Source organism: Phyllobates terribilis, unplaced genomic scaffold (assembly GCF_046119375.1).
Source record: "Phyllobates terribilis strain yellow unplaced genomic scaffold, ASM4611937v1 Scaffold_4__5_contigs__length_816908805, whole genome shotgun sequence".
In the NCBI taxonomy this organism is placed as follows: Eukaryota; Metazoa; Chordata; class Amphibia; order Anura; family Dendrobatidae; genus Phyllobates; species Phyllobates terribilis.
The window spans coordinates 175,006,899-175,025,363 of NW_027362764.1; the positions used below are offsets into that span (position 1 = coordinate 175,006,899).

The 18,465-nt window shown below is 43.7% G+C and overlaps 1 protein-coding gene across 6 annotated transcripts in view; it reads right to left on the reverse strand.

Moving 5' to 3' along the window:
- TBC1D5 (TBC1 domain family member 5) overlaps positions 1-18,465 on the reverse strand; it is a 741,959-nt gene that overhangs the window by 704,727 nt on the left and 18,767 nt on the right. For all 6 annotated transcript variants that reach the window (XM_073677953.1, XM_073677948.1, XM_073677951.1 and 3 more), the window contains exon 2: positions 1,259-1,323. The gene's annotated coding sequence lies outside the window, so the exon portion shown is untranslated. The remainder of the gene's footprint in view (positions 1-1,258; positions 1,324-18,465) is intronic.

Consider the following 18,465-nt stretch of genomic DNA (forward strand, 5'->3'; position numbering starts at 1 on the left):
GCATGTCCGACTAGTAAGCATGGATTGGGCAGCATCTATCATCTGTCAGGTTCACTTTAAGGTTCCGCAAGAAAATTTTGGATATTATACTGGAGAAAAATGAGCTGTCAAACAGGTATTTTGCCTCTGAGACCTTGCTGGAAGTACCATGTGGTTAACTTGAAACCCTCACAAATCCCTTATATAACACGTCAAGGTAGCAGATGTATTCACACAGTTCTCCTGACATCGAGATCAGTGGAGCCACCAGTGAAGATAGATTTATTACTTCTAGGTATAGGAAAAGCTTCTTAGGCTTTATTTATATAAAACGGTGCATTTGGAGAACTATTGAAAAACGTAACCTTACAGAGAACCTGTCAGATCCGATAAAGCAATTAACCTGCAGACATAGGGTGAATCTGCAGGTTAATAGCGTTATCAAGGTGCCTGGCCGCAGTACTAAAAGTGCAGCAACCAGGAAAAAATTAACTTTATTTCTCCTGGGAGCCTCCGGCCTTCAGTCATGCAGGCGTGCCTGGAGGAATTACAGTCACCGCTCACGGCACCGAGATCCGTAGCTGTAAGCATGCGCCGGCATTGACTGACAGCCGGCTCCACACTGATGCACTGTAATTGCTCCAGGCACGCCTGTATGTCTGAAAACCAGCGAATTCTGGGAGAAATAAAGCTCATTTTCTCCCAGGTGCCGCACTTTCAATACTGAGGTCAGGCACCTTCATAATGGTATTAGCATGCAGATTAACCCTATAGACCTAAAGGTTCCCTTTAATGGTTCACTTTTTAAAGGTAGTTCCAAAAAAATAACAATAAATCCTTACATTTTTCCTGATAAAATAATATTAAAGATGATGATGATGATGATAATAAAGAAAACGTCTGGTATAAAAAATATCAATAATAATAACAAAAGTAAAATGTTATTTTTATTGAAATATATGTCACATAAATTGTGCACACTGGGAAGTATCTCTATAATAAACTTAAAAAAATTAAAAAAAGAATTTATAATAGAGAAAAAAACTAAATGTATATAACAATTTTTTTTCTTGCGGATATTCAGAGACATCAGCAAAAACCATGCAAATTATTAATACTATGTACCACAGTGCAATGTGTAATCTCATGACATTCCCTCTGGGTAATCGGTACAGATGTTACCGAACACCCCGAAAAGTCTACACTAGCCACAAATGATACTTTCTACAGATGTACCGTACTATTTTCATTTTATTTTAGATTTGTCTAGTAACATTACCTTGGCAGATGCACGTCTCCCACTGGGTCCGGCTGATTCCAAAGCACAACCTGTCCACCTTCTCCCTAAGAAAGACACAAACATGTTTAGTTCTTTACCAGTCATAATTAATCTGAAAGCGTCTCTGCAGAGCGGGGTGTGTAACGCACTTCATCTACACAGTCTCAAGATCTTTCTTAATGTTCTTATACTTATTAAATATGGTTAAAGGGAATCTGTCAGTAGAATCAACCCTCCGTCTATGTGGGCATGCAGGTCATATAAAATTGAATAAAATGATACCTTGATATCTGCGATCTAATGTCTTATTCCCAAGAAATCCACGTTTTTGTTATAGGCAAATGAGCTGTTAAGATCTATGGGCCGGACACTGATCTCCCTGAGAATCTGCCTTCAGAGATTATTTTAAATTAAAGAAGGTGTTACAAGAGTGAGACATGTAGATAATAAGAGCAGATTGTCAGTCATTACATTGTCAGTCAGTCATTACAGACTCACATTGGTAATGCCCCTTTATATTTAAAATAAGCTCTGGAGGCAGATTCTCAGAGAGATCTATGTCCGGCCCATAGATCTTAACAGCTCATTTACATATTAAGAAAAACATGTATTTCTCTGGAATAAGACATTGGATCGTAGATATCAAGGTATCATTTTATTCAGCTTCCTATAACCTGCGTGTCCATATAGACGGCTTAGGAGGGTTGATCCTTCTGACAGATTCCCTTTGAAGAGTAAACTAAATGTACACTGCTCAAAAAAATAAAGGGAACACTCAAATAACACATCCTAGATCTGAATGAAATATTCTCATTGAATACTTTGTTCTGTACAAAGTTGAATGTGCTGACAACAAAATCACACAAAAATCATCAATGGAAATCAAATTTATTAACCAATGGAGGCCTGGATTTGGAGTCACCCCCCAAAATTAAAGTGGAAAAACACACTAAAGGCTGATCCAACTTTGATGTAATGTCCTTAAAACAAGTCAAAATGAGGCTCAGTATTGTGTGTGGCCTCCACGTGCCTGTATGACCTCCCTACAACGCCTGGGCATGCTCCTGATGAGGTTGCGGATGATCGCCAGTGGGATCTCCTCCCAGACCTGGACTAAAGTATCCGCCAACTCCTGGACAGTCTGTGGTGCAACGTGATGTTGGTGGATGGAGCGAAACATGATGTCCCAGATGTGCTCAATCAGATTCAGGTCTGGGGAACGGGCGGGCCAGTCCATAGCTTCAATGCCTTCATCTTGCAGGAACTGCTGACACACTCCAGCCACATGAGGTCTGGCATTGTCCAGCATTAGGAGGAACCCAGGGCCAACCGCACTAGCATATGGTCTCACAAGGGGTCTGAGGATCTCATCTCGGTACCTAATAGCAGTCAGGCTACCTCTGGTGAGCACATGGAGGGCTGTGCGGCCCTCCAAAGAAATGCCACCCCACACCATTACTGACCTACTGCCAAACCGGTCATGCTGAAGGATGTTGCAGGCAGATCGCTCTCCACGGCGTCCCCAGACTCTGTCACATGTGCTCAGTGTGAACCTGCTTTCATCAGTGAAGAGCACAGGGCACTAGTGGCGACTTTGCCAATCCTGTTGTTCTGTGGCAAATGCGGTTTGCCATCCGGTTTGCGTTTAGTTGGACCATCATTTATTTTTCAACAGGACAATGACCCCAAACACACCTCCAGGCTGTGTAAGGGCTATTTGACCAAGTAGGAGAGTGATGGGGTGCTACGCCAGATGACCTTGCCTCCACAGTCACCAGACCTGAACCCAATCGAGTTGGTTTGGAGTGATCTGGGCCGCAGAGTGAAGGCAAAAGGGCCAACAAGTGCTAAGCATCTCTGGGAACTCCTTCAAGATTGTTGGAAGACTATTTCCGGTGACTACCTCTTGAAGCTCATCAAGAGAATGCCAAGAGTGTGCAAAGCAGTCATCAAAGCAAAAGGTGGCTACTTTGAAGAACCTAGAATATAAGACATATTTTCAATTGTTTCACACTTTTTTTGTTAAGTATATAATTCCACGTGTTAATTCATAGTTTTGATGCCTTCAGTGTGAATGTACAATTTTCAAAGTCATGAAAATACAGAAAAATCTTTAAATGAGGTGTGTCCAAACTTTTGGTCTGTACTGTATATATACAGACATCTGAAGGCTGCCACATAATCAGAAAGTCATAGAAACTTATAGAAAACCTACTTGTAAAAAGTTATGCATAGTTCATATATCTCAAATCTGGAAAGCTCAACTATAATAGGCTAAAATGAGGGGCTCCAGCAAAATGATCGTCAGAGGACATGTCGATTGGGCATATCTGATTTTGGATTGCCAATCTCTTTGTTCTCCCAAAGATACATTGTATGAATTGCCGGCTAAGCAAGCGCTCCTTTGTATGGGAGAGCCGGCCGAGTTGACGGTCAGCTGAGCAATCAGCCAAAGCACTGTTCAGTCGACAGCCGTCTAATGTTTATGGCCAGCTTTAGAGTTAGATAAGAAGATCCAAATTTTTCACAGCGGTGTTGGTTGATAAATTCAGCACATCTTTAAACACTTCTCTATTCTCTATTCCACCTATGGCTTGGCCTTCTATAGACCATATTTTGTATAATTTAGGACATCTGTCAGGTCATTTTTGTGTAGTGTACTAATAGTATCCTGAAATAGGGCTTGTGCAGCCCTTTCAGGATATGTAACGCTTATTTCTGTATGTGGCCCCGTTTTGTGTTGCTGTAAGCCCCGGACAGATTTATTGCCTCGCGCCGGCAAGTCAAGCGCATGTAAATTGCATATGAATATTCACTCCTTCCTCCGCCCTTAATTCTGCCCACCCCTCAGCACTGGCATCACTGATTCAGCCAGACTGCCGTATGCCCGAGGAAGGCATCACAGTGCACAGACTGGCCGTTGGCTCTCCGGACCAGAGAGTGACATAGAAACACATGCCGTCACGCTTAGGTCAGGAGAGCAGACGGCCAGTCCGAGGATTGCGAGGCGATCCTCTGATGAGTAACTCAACAGTCTGAATCAGTGACGCTGGCCTTGAGGAGTGGGCAGGATTATAGGCAGGATAAGGAGTGAATATTCATTTCGCATTTACATAGGCGTCAGCAAATCAAAAGTATGTAAATGCCAAATAAATACCCTCTCCCTCCCTCCCCCAAATCCCACCCACCATCACAGATTCAGTCAGACTGCCATGTTACTCGCCCGAGGATCGCATCACAATCCTTGGACTGGCCGTCTGCTCTCCTAACATGAGCGTGAAAGCATGTATTTCCCTGCAGCTGTCACTTTCAGGTCAGGAGAGCCGACAGCCAGTCCGAGGATCACGATGCGATCCTCAGGCATACGGCAGTCTGACCGAATCAGAGACTCCAGTGCAGAGTGGTGGACGTGATTATGGGCGGGAGAAGGGGTGAATATTCATTTGATATTTACATACGCTTGACTTGCCAGCACGAGACAATAAATGTGTCCGGGGCTTACAGGAACACAAAGGGGCCACGTATAGAAATAAAAGTTACATAGCCTGAAAGGACTGCCCAAGCCCTATTTCAGGATACTACACAAAAATGACCAGATTCCCTTTAAATCGCAAAGTGCCTACAACACTAATAAATCAACCAGGTCTTTGGATAGAATGGTTCCAGTATTGCTCATTTATTGCCAGCATATCACTGCATGCACTATAAGAGGAGCCTTGCCAGCTTTGGAATAAATCTCATGCCGAGCCTGTGCAGAGATATCACAAATGCCCTGCTTGCATTCGTAGAGGAAACCCTCTTATTTACCCAATTAGGATGTAGTTATTTTAGGACTTTGTTTTTTCTTCTTTTTTCATTATCACTGTGTTTCTATAATCATGTTTGGTTTTTTTAGTAGGGAGGCAAAATGAGAAAAAAAACTGAGGCTTTACCATTTTTTGTTTCACAGTAGAGGATAGGTTTCAGGTGTCAGTCTTGGCACCTTAGTGCAAGTGAAATGAAATCTTAACACATCAGCACACCAGATTTTGGTCAATTGTTTACTTCCAAATTTTTGTTGCAGGAACAGTTTGGGGGAGGCTCTTTTCTGTTCCCAAGTGCACAAAGCAAAGTCCATATAGACATGGTTGGTGGATTTAGTGTGGAAAAATGTGTCTGTCCTGAACCGAGTCCTGACCACTACCCCATCCAATAGATTTGGGATGAACTAGAACAGAGATTGAGTCAGGTCCTTGAACCCAACGTAACGCTACACCAATGCTCTTCTGGATGAATGAGCAAAAATTCACATACACTCCTCCAAAATCTTGTAGAAACCCTTAGCAGAAGGTTGGGAGCGGTTATAGCTGCAAAGGGAGGAGCATCTCGATAGTAATTCATAACAATTTAGAATAAGATGTCATAAAAGCTTTTGTAGGTGTAATGTTGAGGTGACCCAATATTTTTGTTCATACACTGTAGCTGTGAATCAATGATTAGGACAGCTACCTACACTGCTAATCCAAAAATGAGCAAAGATAACATACGATCACCCCACTGACCATACTTGATGGACAGTTACCTCTACCTATTACAGAAATAACCGTAGTAAATCCTGAATGTGTGAGTGGACCCGTAACGAGCATTTCTGAAACTTGAATTGATGTCACTGTCCACATTCATTGTCATCTCTCTCTTGTAAAGTTAGCAAGAATATTAAATTATTACAGCTAGGCCAAATATGTTACTTCAGTTGCCTTACTGTATAACATATGTCAGAATTAGAAAAATACGGAGCACATGCTGTGCTATTTATAAAGGATCTTTCTTTTTTAAAAAACATGTTTACAAGCAGAGAGAAATTTGGGATTCAAAATCAAAATGTAAAGAGCAGATATCACAACACAGAAGCTTTGTTACTGCCTAAATTTACACCTTCGTACATAAATATACGTAGGTACAGTATATATGTGTACATAAAAAAAATCTATAATATAATATATATATATATATATATATATATATATATATATATATATATATATATATATATATATATATATATATATATACACACACACACACACACACACACACACACACATATATTGTAAGAAAGCAGACGGTAAGGTACTAGATGGCAGATATGTGCCACCGAGGTGGTTGGCCTTGGTAATATAAAAATCTGTAATCTGTACCAGTATCACTACGGTACTGAGAGGGTTAATTTGACTGGATTTTGGATTCAGGTTTTAGGAGCAACCAAAGGAGTCTGGATGGAAAAGTTTGTTCCCATAATCCAGCCCAGGGTTTACAGGACTAATAACAGCAGCTGTGTTAGCTCAGCAGAGTGGAGTTGTGCTGGAACTGAAGAGAAGTGTTTGTTTGGTGAACGTGTTTAATACAACTTGTACTAATTCTGCCGGGAATACCGAGATTGGTGAGGCTGCTACATTTACTTTGTTTATTGTACCTGAGGAAAGGACTGTTTATGTTATTCATTTGTGCTGAAGGAAGGCCATTTTCGTTTTGAAGCCAAAAAGTTTATGATGGACAATAAACCTTTTGCTGCTTTATCTAAGTGGCTACCAGAGAATATATGTAGAGTATACACAGTTTGGCCTAATATGTATATATTTTTTATCAACATGAAAGTCACTATGGTCCTATACACTAGAATTCACCCCATTAAAAAGGGAAATTGTTACGCTCACGCCCGGACTAACTGGCGTGAGCGTGGTTAATGATCCCACTGGACCATGAACCGAGGAGTGCCTGGAGGGGCGTGACTAAGTATCAACTCGGTCCGACCAAGGTCGCACGGCGGCTCAGTCGACTCCGTGAACCAGGGAGGAACCGAGCAGAGGGACCAGGTGCTACTCCAGGTCAGACTCCAGTCACAGCTGTTGACCCACACCGGGGAATGCAGGAATGGGCAGGCACAGCTGGTATGCAGACAGGTGGGTACTGGCAGGCACAGCTGGTATGCAGACAGGCGGGCACTAGCAGGCACAGCTGGTATGCAGACAGGCGGGTGCTGACAGGCACGGCTGGAATGAAGACTGGCAGATACTGGCAGGTATGAACGCAGGCTGGATAGGGACCAGTACAGACTGGGATACAGGAACAGAGCCGCGGGTGCGGTGGACTAGCAGAGCAGAACCGCTGGCGCGGAGGACAAGCCGGGCAGAGCAGAGCGAAACCGCAGATGCGATGAACAAGCAGAGCAGAGAAAAACTGCAGGTGCGGTGAACAAGCAGAGCAGAGCGAAACCGCAGGTGCGGTGAACAAGCAGAGCAGAGCAAAACCGCAGGTGCAGTGAACAAGCAGAGCAGAGCAAAACCGCAGGTGCGGTGAACAAGCAGAGCAGAGCGAAACCGCAGGTACGGTGGACAAGCAGAGCAGAGCGAAACCGCAGGTGTGGTGGACAAGCAGAAAAGAGCAAAACCGCAGATGCGGTGGACAAGCAGAGCAGAGCGAAAGCGCAGATGCGGTGGACAAGCAGAGCAGAACAGAGCAGAAGGTGCAGGCAGACAGGACAGGGCTCTGTTCACATGGAACAGAATGGAAAATACAGGAAGATAGTTAGAACACAGGAGGTAGATACGGAGGCAGGGAAACGGGACAAGCAGAACCAGATACACACAAGGTACTTACAATGAAGTAGCGAGTGGACACAAAACTCACAAACAGAAGTACAGAGACAACAAGTTGGAGTTAGGTGCAGGTTCAGACACTATAGGAAAAGGGAAGGTTCAGACAGAGACACAAACAGGTAACGGGCTAGGACACAGTTCAGACAGGAGCCAGATACAAGAACGAGCCTGGGAACTCAGCCCCCAGGGTGGCGGAAACAGACTAGAAGTCACAGATACAGGCAACAGGCCTGGGTATACAGCCCCCAGGGTGGCGGAACAGACTAGAAGTCACAGATACAGGTAACAGGCCTGGGTATACAGCCCCCAGGGTGGCGGAAACAGACAAGATACAGGACAGGACCTGGCAACTCAGTTGCAAGGAACACACTGAAGGAAAGTGTTGCTTAGGCACCTCCTACTGGGTGGAGGGGGTTTAAGTATCCAGTGACTCACAGCAATAGGCTGGGGATGCATTAGGAGTGCGCACACAGTAACTATAAGAATCAGGCAGTAACCGCGCCGCCGCTCTAAGCAATCAGACAAGAGACACAGCAGGTACTGGAGCAAAGTGTGTAGCCTGGACTGATAGGTAAGATGGCGGTCTTGCATGGTGGGAGGTGGTAAGCCATGCCAGCACGCCGCCAGGGATGTTACAGGAACAGAAGCACCCAGTTCTCAATTTTGTAATTGAATTCCAGGAGCACCAACAGAGGAATCAGGTAATGCATATTTTTCTGAAGAAGCTACTCCAGCATGTTATTTCACGGTTAACATGAGTAATAAAAAATACAGATAAGTCAGGAGAGATTACAGATCCTCTTTTAATGAAACAATGAGATGTTTAAAGGGAATCTGTTAATAAAATGAGCCCTGCAAGCACAGGTAGTGCAGTTTAGGGCAGTGAAAAACATTCTGAAAGATACCTAATTGTGGTGCTATTGCATTCTATTTATATGTAAATTAGGCTCACAAGTGCCCAGCTGGGCATATCATTGCAATGGCAGTCACTGGCTCCGAGTGCTTGTCCTTGCCAGTGCTGCCCCCACTTTTTGACGGACAGTGGAGAACAAAAATGACGCTATGCAGCAGAGTCTCTGTCTCCAATGTCAATCAAGAAGAATGGGGTGGTGTTGGCTGGGAGAAGTATAGAAGAGCTATTGACTGCAAGTGTACTGATACGCCCATAATAATAATAATAATTTTATTTCTATAGCACCAACATATTCTGCAGCACTTTACATTTTACAGGGGACTTGTGGACACAATAAAAGACATTGAAGAATAACAATAATCACATAAATCAACAGATACCAAGAGGAGTGAGGGCCCTGCTCGCAAGCTTACAATCTATGAGAGTGCACTTGTGAACCTAATTTGCATATCAATAAAAGCCAAATTTCAGGGTAAAAGCACAGTGAATGGCACCATATTAGCTTTCTTTCATAATGCTATACAGTCCCCTATCCTACACTACCGGTGCTTGTGCGGGTAGTATAACTGTGAGGTTCCAATTAAAGCATAATTTGGCTGAAAAGTGGACCTACAATACCGCTTAGAGCGACTCCAGGTTCCCTCTCATTTAGTTCCTCTCAGTCTTTGTGCAGTAAATATCTAATATTCCTCTTTTTCTCAATGCAAAATTTAATAATCTGTATATTCCAACCATTCTGTCATTGCTGTAAGAAATACAATTTATAGGCACTGAATTCACAATCAGCCTGTAGCAGACTTGGGTTATTCACCGCAGCCTATCTGAGAAGGCAGAGCTGCTGGGGGAGGGACAGAGCAGCAGCCTGAGCCAATGACGAGGCAGGGGGTGTGTCTAAGACTACCAACACTCCTGTGGGCACTGCAGGAAAACTGTAGTCACAGATCTCAGCTCTGCCCTAATGAAGATGTGCTAAAAGGCTGCTAAACAACAAGTACTGAGCAAAATAACTTGCATGTTAACAGTATCTAGCGACACATCTTGAGCTCACAACTGGACACCACTTTAAATATTACCGAAATTATTTTTTACTTTCTAAACTTCTAGCACAGCTTCATTTTCCTCCCATGAAGGTTTGAATCCAATACTACATTGTGATGGCTACAAAGAGAAACAACAGAATTCCAACCCCCCCCTGCTGTTAGAGGAAACAAACAGCATAATGACTATGGGGTGTTATTGAACTGATCTTTTCGTTTGTACATATGACTTAGCTTCTCTAAAGTTTAGACCCAATTAGGCTTTAAAAATGTTTTTTAAAAAACCATGGGGCTAGACTGGATTATCTATTAAAAACCACCCATAGTCCACTAACTTAGTTCTGTTAAGCTATTAATGCATAGACATCAGCTATAATATTATACAGGACTATTATAGTGTGAAATGCAACAAATGGGTAAAGTTCTCCAACAAACGCTTAAAGGGATTGTTCACTCATTGGACAATCCCTTCTTAAATGCTCAAGTCCTTTGAGTAAAGAAAATCTTATACTAACAGTTTCAGCAATGTTGCCACCAGGTCTCCTGGAAGCTCATGTGACATTGTTTTGTCACGTGTGCATGGCAGCTAATCAGTAGTCACTGATTAGCTGCAGCTAGTGTTGAGCGAGTATGTTCTGTCCGAGTATGCTCGGGCCGAGCTCCGAGTATTCACAGCTGCTCGGTGATATGGTTGAATCGCTCCCGTGTGCATGATTTGCAACTGTTTGACAGTTTTATTACATGTGAGGAATGTCTATTTCTTACACATTCCTCACATGTAATAAAGCTGTCAAACAGTCGCAAATCATGCACACGGGAGCGATTCAACCATATCACCGAGCAGCTATAAATACTCGGAGCTCGGCCCGAGCATACTCGGCGAAAGGGTTAATAGAACATACTCGCTCAACACTAGCTGCAGCCCATCATTACTCCATCAGATTGGACATCCACCCTGACAAAATAATAAAGTCTGCAGCCAGTCAGGAGCCACTGATTGGCTTCAGCGTTCACACCACATAATAATGTCACGCCATGCTGGGAGACACGGTACCAATGCGGGAGGTGGGAATAAGCATTTCTTAGACATTTAAAATGGGTAAGGTTTCTCCTTGTGGAGAGTGACATGCCAGGTCTGGCGTGACAGTAGCAGGAGCCTTAAACACCTTGCATGCTCCTTTGGGAAAATAAAAAACATAAAAATGCAGGCACTTTTGCTGAATTTGACGGGTGACAGTCGCGCCCCAGCTCTTCCCTAGCTCCACTCATTTTGTTAGAAAATGCTTTAAAGGGAACCTGTCTCGTCCTAGCTACTATCTACACTGCCCCCATTGCTTTGTTAGTGATGCAATGGGCATCACTAACAAGCTTTTTTCATTAAAATTGGTGGTATTATAATGATGTTATAACTTTATATACACTTTGTCCTACCTGCTCGTATTCAGTCATGGGGATGTGATTCTCTCATCCAGTCACTGCTGGTGCCGCCCATGTATTTGAATACTGCTCCCGGGAGGGTCGCGTCTATATCGGAGGTGATTTTTTGTGCTCCTCACTTTAGCCTCCTATCTAGACGCTTCACTGCTGAGGAGACTGGATCGGAGTCGCTGGAGTGAGGGCCTCAGTAATCCCCTCCGATGTAGACAGTTCAGCACTGACACCACTAGACCGGAGTCGCTGGAGTGAGGGCCTCAGTAATCCCCTCCGATGTAGACAGTTCAGCACTGACACCACTAGACCGGAGTTGCTGGAGTGAGGGCCTCAGTAATCCCCTCCGATGTAGACAGTTCAGCACTGACACCACTAGACCGGAGTTGCTGGAATGAGGGCCTCAGTAATCCCCTCCGATGTAGACAGTTCAGCACTGACACCACTAGATCGTACTTGCTGGAGTGAGGGCCTCAGTAATCCCCTCCGATGTAGACAGTTCAGCAGTGACACCACTAGACCGGAGTTGCTGGAGTGAGGGCCTCAGTAATCCCCTCCGATGTAGACAGTTCAGCACTGACACCACTAGACCGGAGTTGCTGGAGTGAGGGCCTCAGTAATCCCCTCCGATGTAGACAGTTCAGCACTGACACCACTAGATCGTACTTGCTGGAGTGAGGGCCTCAGTAATACCCTCCGATGTAGACAGTTCAGCACTGACACCACTAGATCAGAGTTGCTGGAGTGAGGGCCTCAGTAATCCCCTCCGATGTAGACAGTTCAGCACTGACACCACTAGATCAGAGTTGTTGGAGTGAGGGCCTCAGTAATCCCCTCCGATGTAGACAGTTCATCACTGACACCACTAGACCGGAGTTGCTGGAGTGAGGGCCTCAGTAATCCCCTCCGATGTAGACAGTTCAGCACTGACACCACTAGATCGGGGCTGATTCCAGGATCCTCATACTCACTGCTGTCTTGTCGCCTCTTCTGGCTTTTTATTGTTTTTCTTATGCTTTTTTATGCAATTGCTCATGTTTTTAATGGAGCAAACATCACAAGTCAAAAATGATTTTCTTACACTGTTATAGAATTTATGTATTTTTACACTGTTATATATTTTATGGATTTGGGTAAAATTCTTTTTTTTCTTGATTAATGAAACTTACATTTTTATTGTCGCTTTATGTAATATAAAAAATTCCTCTTATCGCTGATTGTTCAGTTTTGCCAGAATGTGACTCTTCCCATTTGTCCACTGCACGACATTGTAAAGAGTGGGCGGCTGCTCCGTCACTGGCTGAGATTTGTGGACATACAGTAAAATTTAAATTATATCAAAACTGAACAATCAGAGCTATGTGTAATTTTTTATATTACAGAAAGCGATAATAAAAAAATTCACAAAGTGGCCGAGCTTTCTCCCTCTCACCCTTCATTAAAGGGGATATCCATTCCTGTCGTTCAGCTGCCTCTGCTGACGTCACGTTGACAGAGCGGAGGCTTCTTTTTCACTCCACAGTGTTGACAGGTCGAGACTGACTACGTCATTCTGATTGACAGCTGGATTCCCACTGTCTAACTGGGGGAGAAGGCTGTCAATCAGAATGAGTCGGACATCACGCTCTGCCCCGTCAGCAAATGCAGCGCTGAATCCCTAACAGGAACGGTCTGTGACTGCTCTGTGCCGGGGAAGAACGCCGCCAGGCACAACAGGCAGGTAAGTAGCAATTACCTGCCTGTTAGTGCTTAGGCACATTTTTTGTTTTTCATAAAGTCCCAGATTTCCCCTTTAATGAAGGGTGAGAGGGAGAAAGCTCGGCCCCTTCGTGAATTTTTTTATTATCGATTTCTGTAATATAAAAAATTACACATAGCTCTGATTGTTCAGTTTTGATAGAATTTAAATTTTCCTGTATGTCCACAAGTCTCAGCCAGTGACGGAGCAGTCGACAGAATCATCATAATTGACATCACAAAAGTGGCATAAATTATACTAGCAGTGTTCTCCAGTGACCTTAGACATTCCTGTAATAATTTGGCACTTCTGTGTTGTACATTATGGTGACTGTCGGGGGCGCTCTTTTACGCCTCTCCCCGCGGAGCTCTGCCCACTCTTCACAATGTCGGTGCTGCGGACAGGACTGTGGACAAATGGGAAGAGTCACATTCAGGCAAAACTGAACAATCAGCAATAAGGGGAATTTTTTATATTACATAAAACGACAATAAAAATGTAAGTTTCATTCATCAAGAAAAAAAAAGAATTTTGCCCAAATCCATAAAATATATAACCGTGTAAAAATACATAAATTCTATAACAGTGTAAGAAAATCATTTTTGACTTGTGATGTTTGCTCCATTAAAAACATGAGCAATTGCATAAAAAAGCATAAGAAAAACAATAAAAAGCCAGAAGAGGCGACAAGACAGCAGTGAGTATGAGGATCCTGGAATCAGCCCCGATCTAGTGGTGTCAGTGCTGAACTGTCTACATCGGAGGGGATTACCGAGGCCCTCACTCTAGCAACTCCGATCTAGTGGTGTCAGTGCTGAACTGTCTACATCGGAGGGGATTACTGAGGCCCTCACTCCAGCAAGTACGATCTAGTGGTGTCAGTGCTGAACTGTCTACATCGGAGTGGATTACTGAGGCCCTCACTCTAGCAACTCCGATCTAGTAGTGTCAGTGCTGAACTGTCTACATCGGAGGGGATTACTGAGGCTCTCACTCCAGCAACTCCAATCTAGTGGTGTCAGTGCTGAACTGTCTACATCGGAGGAGATTACCGAGGCCCTCACTCCAGCAACTCCGATCTAGTGGTGTCAGTGCTGAACTGTCTACATCGGAGATTACCGAGGCCCTCACTCCAGCAACTCCGATCTAGTGGTGTCAGTGCTGAACTGTCTACATCAGAGGGGATTACTGAGGCTCTCACTCCAGCAACTCCAATCTAGTGGTGTCAGTGCTGAACTGTCTACATCGGAGGGGATTACCGAGGCCCTCACTCCAGCAACTCCGATCTAGTGGTGTCAGTGCTGAACTGCCTACATTGGAGGGGATTACTGAGGCTCTCACTCCAGCAACTCCGATCTAGTGGTGTCAGTGCTGAACTGTCTACATCGGAGGGGATTACCGAGGCCCTCACTCTAGCAACTCCAATCTAGTGGTGTCAGTGCTGAACTGTCTACATCGGAGGGGATTACCGAGGCCCTCACTCTAGCAACTCCGATCTAGTGGTGTCAGTGCTGAACTGTCTACATCGGAGGGGATTACTGAGGCCCTCACTCCACCAACTCCGATCTAGTGGTGTCAGTGCTGAACTGTCTACATCGGAGGGGATTACTGAGGCCCTCACTCCAGCAAGTACGATCTAGTGGTGTCAGTGCTGAACTGTCTACATCGGAGGGGATTACTGAGGCCCTCACTCCAGCAAGTACGATCTAGTGGTGTCAGTGCTGAACTGTCTACATCGGAGGGGATTACTGAGGCCCTCACTCCAGCAAGTACGATCTAGTGGTGTCAGTGCTGAACTGTCTACATCGGAGGGGATTACTGAGGCCCTCACTCTAGCAACTCCAATCTAGTGGTGTCAGTGCTGAACTGTCTACATCGGAGGAGATTACCGAGGCCCTCACTCCAGCAACTCCGATCTAGTCGTGTCAGTGCTGAACTGTCTACATCGGAGGGGATTACTGAGGCTCTCACTCCAGCAACTCCAATCTAGTGGTGTCAGTGCTGAACTGTCTACATCGGAGGGGATTACCGAGGCCCTCACTCCAGCAACTCCGATCTAGTGGTGTCAGTGCTGAACTGTCTACATTGGAGGGGATTACTGAGGCTCTCACTCCAGCAACTCCGATCTAGTGGTGTCAGTGCTGAACTGTCTACATCGGAGGGGATTACTGAGGCCCTCACTTCAGCAACTCCGATCTAGTGGTGTCAGTGCTGAACTGTCTACATTGGAGGGGATTACTGAGGCTCTCACTCCAGCAACTCCGATCTAGTGGTGTCAGTGCTGAACTGTCTACATTGGAGGGGATTACTGAGGCCCTCACTCAAGGAACTCCGATCCAGTCTCCTCAGCAGTGAAGCGTCTAGATCGGTGGCTAAAATGAGGAGAACAAAAAATCACCTCCGATGTAGACGCGACCCTGCCGGGAGCAGTATTCAAATACATGGGCGGCACCAGCAATGACTGGATGAGAGAATCACACCCCTATGACTGAATAAAAGCAGGTAGGACAAAGTGTATATAAAGTTATATCATCATTATACTACCACCGATTTTAATGAAAAAAGCCTGTTAGTGATGCACATTGCATCACTAACAAAGCAATGGGGGCAGTGTAGATAGTAGCTAGGACGAGACAGGTTCCCTTTAAATTGGTGTGAACATGCCAAAAAGTCGCAGAATCCAGTATTCTAGTGTAAAAGCTTTGATGAATTGCCTCCGATGTGTTTGGTGAGCGCTTCTGTTTCAAGAGTAACTTTAATAAAACTTCAAACATATAGAAAAAAAAAAAAAAAAAACAATGCAATTCCAACATAACTGACAATTTTATAACTAATGTGCAGCGTTGTTTAACATTTAAATTCCCTAAAATGTCTCAAAAATAATAAGAAATGTTTCTTATGTTTTTGCACAGGATTATCCTGAACTATCAAAACTTGTCAAACAGTCTTCTTAAAGATTAAAAAAAAGAAAAAAACAACTTCTTTTACAGACCTTGTGGCAGGAAAAAGGTTAAATTTCAATAAGCAAGTATAAAAAAAAAATAAAATCACTAAAAACTAGTTAGTGGCAAGGCAACATCTAAAAGCAATAAACTCAAAATTAAGGGATAAATAATTTAAAGCACATCATGAAAAAGTATTAATAATTCATCAGATAAATAATTTACTAAATAATCAAATAAATAATGAAATACATAAATAAACCAGCAAATAAATAATTCTGCAATATAAAGGAAATTGTGAAGTAGTAAGCAAATGTCGAAGGAAGCATACATTTTTAACTCTGTTTATTCCAGGGTCCAGTAGCCGAAAAAAAACGTGTTGAAAGGGCTGCATAAATGTATATCCTGCAGATGTCAGACGTGCTGGGAAATGCTCTGCGAGGCTAGACAGGCTTTTATGATGGATAGCTGTGTAAGGGAAATGAATTAAGATACAGGAGCCTATCACCGTGATATAAGCTGCACCTTAAATATAAATTGGTTGCAGTAAACACATCATTAGCAGTTTGTAACGTTATACAGTCTTGTTGCCATTTTGAACACTTAAAAATTATTGCCACAGGTGGAGGGGGAATAGCTCCGTCAAATCTTTGGCAGCGCGTTTCGGTCTCTTTATAGGAAACAGCTCCTGAATGTTGAATGTCTGCTTTCAATTCTTCTCTCTGTTAATAATAATCCTAACAATCAAAATAACAATTGCGAGGTTTTTTTTTTGATTGTCTGCAGTCGGGCTACTCTTATGGAGTATTTCGGTGAAACGCGATAGCAGACTGAGCCCTGTTTTCTGCATTTAATTTGACATACAATCTGTGCAACCTGGCACCAATTCAGATGTAAAGAGAAAAACGGATAAGGACAAAATTAACATGTAACACTTGGTTAACTTTTAGTTAACAAGTATCACATGCCTCTCGGGAATGAAATAAAAGTAAAAAAAAATAAATAAAAAAATAAGATGCTTGCTTAGCTATAGGCTTTGTATTTGTTTTGGCTGAGCATCCAAACTTTGGGCAGGATGCCTCGCTGTGCAAATGAAATGAGGCTAGTAGCGGCTATCTGTCAATGTCTCTGTGCGCAGAGTTGGATTAAGCCTCCAGAGTAACTAATGCTCTCCACAATGAATTTACTCTTAAATGTCACAAAAACTATTCTTAATTACTAAACTGGTTTTAGGCTACACGTGTATTTACTAGGTGTTCTTTCTGCCTACGTCTATATTTCTGAGCAATATATTGATAAGACCTTCATCACAGGATGTGTTGTGCACTGCTCGGACAACCTCTTCCCCATTACTATATTCCCCCATGTAGAGTAAAAACACCTTCTACTCATCTCTGGTGCTGGCACCGTTCCAGCGATGTTGGGGCCCCTAGGGCTAACGTGACATTGTTATGACAGGTGAGCCCTGCAGCCAATCAGTGGCTCTTAATGGGTCACCTCACTCTCATTTCCTTTTGATGTAACTGACACGTGGAGGAGGTCTGAGAACAGAAGCCACTCTCACTTCCTCAGGGATGTCAGTTTCGCCCGAAACTGAAGTGAGAGTGAAGCGGGCCATTAGCAGCCACTGATTAGCCGCAGGGCTCACCTGACATAATGTCATGCTAGCACCAGGAGACTTGATATCGATGTCCCTGGAAAAGCACTGGAGGGGAGTATAAGGTCTTTTTACTCTATAAGGGAAAATATTGTGGTTGAAAAGGGTTGTCTGAGTAGTGGACAACCCCTTTAAACTATTGCATTTCGTACCAAGAAAAGTAATAACATAACAGAAGATTACAAAGCTATTATGCTGGCGTAAAAAGCTTTGAAAAATCACTTAATTTTGGTGCAACTGGAGGCTGCGCTGAAATTTTGAGACTTTTGGCATTTTCACGCCATTTTCACCCAGCTCCGAGATAGTGAATGGAGCTGGGACAGGACGGGGGGGTGTCGACCGCCACTTGTCAAATTCATGACGAGCGTCAAGTTCACTACGGCACAAATCTTACTCCAACAGGGACTGGAATATGATTTGTGGTGCACAGAGAGGTGTACGTCACTCGTCCGACGCTGCTGATTCATGAAGAAGCATACGCCTCCTCATGAATCAGGAGTGTCTGGCTCCAGCACATCTCCTCATCAAGACTCGCTTGAACAACGTCGGTCTTTATGAATGAGGCCCTATCTTTATTTTAACAAATGTGTTGGGGACATGATTTTCTGGCACTTACTAATATAGAAGTTTTACAGGTTCTCCTACACTTGTTAGTGCCCTATTCCTCACAGACTGCATGCTTTTCTGTTATCAAAATGGCTTCTGGGGGAGCATGTCTCCAGACTCGTCCCTCAGCCTCCTCCAATAGAAAAACAGATTTTCTATGTGAGGTGTTTCTCAACCAGAGGAGGCTGATGGACTGATCTGGTCACATGCTCCTCCACCAGCGGCCATTTTCAGAACAGGACACTGTGCTG